The 4,924-nt window shown below is 38.6% G+C and overlaps 1 long non-coding RNA gene across 1 annotated transcript; it reads right to left on the bottom strand.

Moving 5' to 3' along the window:
- Window positions 1-2,840: 2,840 nt before the first annotated feature.
- LOC134448266 (uncharacterized) lies at window positions 2,841-4,521 on the bottom strand. Its single transcript, XR_010034702.1, has 4 exons — window positions 4,354-4,521; window positions 4,198-4,219; window positions 3,946-3,999; window positions 2,841-2,914 (listed from the first exon to the last, which is right to left on the bottom strand). It is a non-coding gene; the product is annotated as an uncharacterized LOC134448266 (long non-coding RNA).
- Window positions 4,522-4,924: the final 403 nt, after the last annotated feature.

Below are 4,924 nucleotides of genomic sequence, written 5' to 3'. Positions count from 1 at the left end.
TTTCCAATATCTTCGTTTACAGAGAACAGTCCAGTATTTTCTACATATGACACCTGTCAAAAATAAAGTTATGTAGCGCTTTTTGACTAAATAGTGGCTTGCCATATTTAGTACAGAGATAAACTGTTTTACATTTTACGGTCCCTGACTGTTGCAATTTGACAGTTTTTTGCCGTAATTTCAACATGCATTTTTTACAGTGTGGTTGACTTGCTTAATTTGCTGGATGATGTATAACCTGTTCCAATTAGGAATATCAAAGTCATATACAGCGTGAATCATTACCACACAGATGATGTGATGTGGAAAGCGAGACAATGCAAACCAAGAAAAGTGTGTGCTTGTGTGTGAATGTGTATATACATGTGGTTCAACAAAGCATGAAGGAAGCGAATTACAGCACTCTTCAGATGTAATGAATCGCCATTACACGCTGAAGATGGGTTCTGCCCGAAACGTTCGTAGGCGAATAAACAGAGAAAAATCTGAAGAGTGCAGTCCTTCGCTTCCTTTCTTCATCAATATATTATGTGGGATTCAGCACCCAGTTACAATCTGTATTAAATAGTATAGGCGATAGTGTGAGCGCGTCTCCTTTACTTCAAACGTTCACCAAAGCATGCCTCACCTACTTTGCATAAAGAAGGTCATCATGTCACTTGCCCTGTAGGTTTGCCTGCATGAAATGGAGAATCACTTATTATTAGTTATTTGTGGTGTGTAAGGAAATGCTTCGGGTCTAACATAACTATTGCCTTCCAAATTCAGTACTAGCACAACCTAGTGAGTAGGGCATGTCGGCCTACATAAGGTATGTGATGTATGTTTAGGGGTGTCTGGAAAACAACACAAAAATGTAAAAACAAAAGAGGAGGAAGGGAAACCCTGCTATGGTGGGGAAAACGTTTTTATAAACCTACTTATATGACCACAAGCACTTGATTTCTAGAGAGTTCTATCTTGCTCTCACACCACACGAGATGGGTATTCCAAGAAGCTGGTTGAGTGATAAGCGTGGTTACGTGGTAAGTTATCCTATGGGAAGTGGTAAACCTGCCTGTAGATAGACAACAGGTGTCATTCTGTTATGAAAAGCAGGCCTGCAAGCTCTTCTATTGGATGATTTACCACGACCTCAAGGGTGACTTAACCTGGTTTACTATGCCAGTTGCTTGGAATAACCCCTAGGCTAGTGGAGTAATGTTTTTGTTTTGGTTTGGTTTGGTTCATTTATGGATATAGGAAGACAAAAGGTATCCAAGGGATAACATGTAAAAGCGTGAACACTTATTTCCAACATGGTCCCTGATGGAAGAGGACAAGACATAACAAAAACATGTTCTCTTTATTTTAGGTGCCGCTCCCTTTGTAGAGATGTCATTTTCAAAGGGACCCTTACATTATGAACCTTAGCATATCTCAACATCAAAACACATCTTGGTATCACAAAAGATATTTATTTCTTAAAAATAAACAGGTCTTCATACAAGGAACAGGAAACAGTTATGAAGAAACAAGGGAGAATTCTCCCAGCAGCTGCACCAATCATTAACAAGGCATGGCAATGCAAACACAAGGAGAACATATTTCAAGAGCTATCCCTGACCTTACCATGTTTGTGGTTCTGTGTCGCAAAAATATAATAATTTGATCTCATCCCTGTCATGTAAAGTGCCAAAGGGTATCAGTGCAAATAGTACAGTTAACATTTACCTAGCCATTTATTTCACATTCTTTTTTTCATTTCCTCCAGGATAAATAAAATACTACTGTGCCAAGCCCTTTCACGACACTTGATTTCACTATGCGAATGTAATTCCCAGTAGGTACTTGTATGCTTTGACCTTTTAACTAACTGATCCATTAGATTCGGAACCATTTGCCCAGCCCGTCATAGTAATGACTGTTGGTCAGGGTGTGTGTGTGTGTGTGTGCACACGTGCGCGACCGCATGCTTGTCAGGTCAGGTGAGGTCTACTTTATAAGTAACGGTGCACTGAAAACCAGCATGTCCATTTGTGAATGGATTGGAATGAATTGAATGATACAAAGGGTATAAAAAGCTTAATCAGAGCTGGCTGCGAAATGTTCTGAGAAGAAATGCTTAAGTGCTGAGAAACATCCTTAATACTTAAATAATACTTAATACTTAAAAAGCAAAACGTAAGAGGGATAGACTGGCCGTGTGTACAGCACCACAAAGTAAAGCTGTGTCTAAAATGAATTATTTTGCTCCCAGTATGAAAGTGAAGTAAAAGTGAAAGTGAAATGGTGTGAGCATGTGAATATAACATCACTATTACAATACTATAATATACTAGTATATATTATAATATATATATATAATAGTATACAGCCTGAGTGCAAAACATTCAACTAAGGCGGTTTAGTGCCTTATCCAGCTGAGATAACATACAGTAAGTGGTAACAAGTCCAATAGAAGTGATGATGTTCCTCAAACAAAATTCAAGTAAAAGGCCTCTTCTACTAGAAGATATGCCACTCACTCAGAGGTAACAGAGCTTGGTGAGTAAACCTGCCTTTCAGGAGTTATAATAACCTTCACAATCGTTAGCTATACGGATCATAATGCTAGTTTGTTGTGATCTATTCTAAGGCATCATGCCAATCTCTTGACTTTGAGAGGCACCCGTGGAGCTCTTGGCAGATGAGCTGACGTTGTCATGCTGATCTCCGTGGGTCACCGTCTTCTTCCTGATGTGATTACAACACTAATCATTACACTAAAGGGGGAAATACTTAGCCTCTTACAGCATAGAAAAGCTATATGGTACTACGAACACAGTGCACAAATCAAATACACACCTCAACGTGCAGCTCCCCAGTCCAAGAATGACCATGACTAAAAGGGCAATGGTGATGTATATGCCAACATGTGCTCTATGGTAGTCTTCTGAAATGACAAAAAAAATCATCAACTCTAATTCATGACTGTAATGATTAGAAATGCTGTGAGATGCAGCGGACACTAAAGGTAGTTTGCAGTGACATGCAGTAAGTAGTGTTTATACTGCATTGGTGCAAGCTTTATAAATTGGTGGGGGGAGTAATTTGCCAGAGTATTTGATCAACATGAGAGGCCATGGACTGAACTTGCTGTACAAATTTAAGTAACATTTAGTATCGAAGGTAGCTCAGTGTAAAAGCATTTCCCCAAGACAAGACTATAAAGTAAAGAATCTGAATTGTTAATTTCAGTTACATGCAGGATGAATGCTTCTCTGTGAAGGAGGTACAAAGGGGGAAAGGTTGTCGAGGGAGTGCCGTTTACAGTAAGTTATCTTATCAGTGAGAAAACATTTCTGAAATGTCTTTTGCTTTCAGTTTCTTTATTGTCAAAGCTACGTAGTCTATGGTACATGATTTCATTTTCTTTCTTTATTTTTTTTAACAAATTACATTGAATATTTATACCATGGATATATCTGCCAAACATCTACTACACTCTTTAGCAAAGTAAACTTGGATTCACAAGTGGATACATGGACAAATAGAGCATGGTGAGTGCCTGTTTTCTCTTAGCCATGATGTGTGTTAGAACCCAGAGTAAATCCTGGTCTGTCAACTGTTTATTTTTATTTAGACTTAACTCATTGGTTAACTCGTCAAGGAAATTAGGGCCTCCTCTACTCACAGTGGTATATTTATCATTATATCTTATCACTACAACTGATGTAAAGTAGGTGTACAGTAGATGTTCAATGACTGAGGAGGTGGAGTAGAGGGCTCTGCCTAAAAACGGTAGCTTTGCTGAGGGTTTTTGGTTGTGTTTCGAAAGGCTTGCTAATCATGTTATGTTGATTATGTTATGCTGTACCAATATCATTTATATATATATATATATATATATATATATATATATATATATATATATATATATATATATATATATATATATATATATATATATAAAGCGTTGCTCACTTGTCGATGTGGAGGTAGTGAGCCCACTAATGGGACTGCCAGTAGAGTTGACACCTGAAGAGAAAGTAAAACTAAGTTAACACTGTGAAGCAGTATATAGCACCTTAGGAACATTGACTTCCTTTCACTCGGACCCACACACACAATCACTCTCACACAGACAGTCAGATAAATTAACACAAACACAGACATTATTAGTTCAGATGTTATTACAAAACTGAAAAGGAAAGAATCAAATGATGATGTACTTACAGGAGCAGTGCATCTTCTTGAGCTGAGAGAATGGGGATGGGGGAAGCGGGATAAAGTCAATATGTGCTACCTTCAATTTACTGAACAACTATTTTAAATAATCAAACCAGTGTTGAAGAATCGAATGTCTTTGGTATAACTACAAACTGTACTTACAATCTGACGATGAAACTCATTGTCTTTAAACTGGCATGCAATGTCCAGCACCACAGACAGAGGACAGATAGCCAGGGTGAAGTTGTCCATTGTAGCCCCCACGACTGGGAATCTTATGCTGACTGGTGCCATACCATTTTCGTATACCGCCCTGTTGTGGCCCTTCATTGAGAGAACATCAGGCAAAGTCATATTAGGTACACAGCTTTGACGTAGCTTTCTATTTAAATATGCAAGGCCATGGAAATGGGCTACTAGGTAAATCAGGTATTGATGGAATCTGTAATGCTAGTGTACAGTTAAATACAGTATCCCCATCACATAAAAGACTTGCTATTATTAACAAAAAATTGTTGTCCTTGCAGAGTTCATTACCTCTATATCAAGCATAAGTTCACACTGAGGCCGGCGTGTGTATTCAGTGACGTTGAGGGGCAGATTGAACTCAAAGCCGTTTGCAGAGGATATGCCCTGACATGTCTGACCTAGAGCTTTGGCGCATGCCACCACTGCAGCCACAATGAGTGCTGTAGAGACAAATGACAAAAACGCAACCATTCAGTGTTCTCAA

The sequence above is a fragment of the Engraulis encrasicolus genome, chromosome 5 (genome assembly GCF_034702125.1).
Source record: "Engraulis encrasicolus isolate BLACKSEA-1 chromosome 5, IST_EnEncr_1.0, whole genome shotgun sequence".
Taxonomy (NCBI): domain Eukaryota; kingdom Metazoa; phylum Chordata; class Actinopteri; order Clupeiformes; family Engraulidae; genus Engraulis; species Engraulis encrasicolus.
The sequence above is the reverse complement of the archived record's forward strand: the minus strand, read 5'-3'. Positions and strand labels throughout refer to the sequence as shown.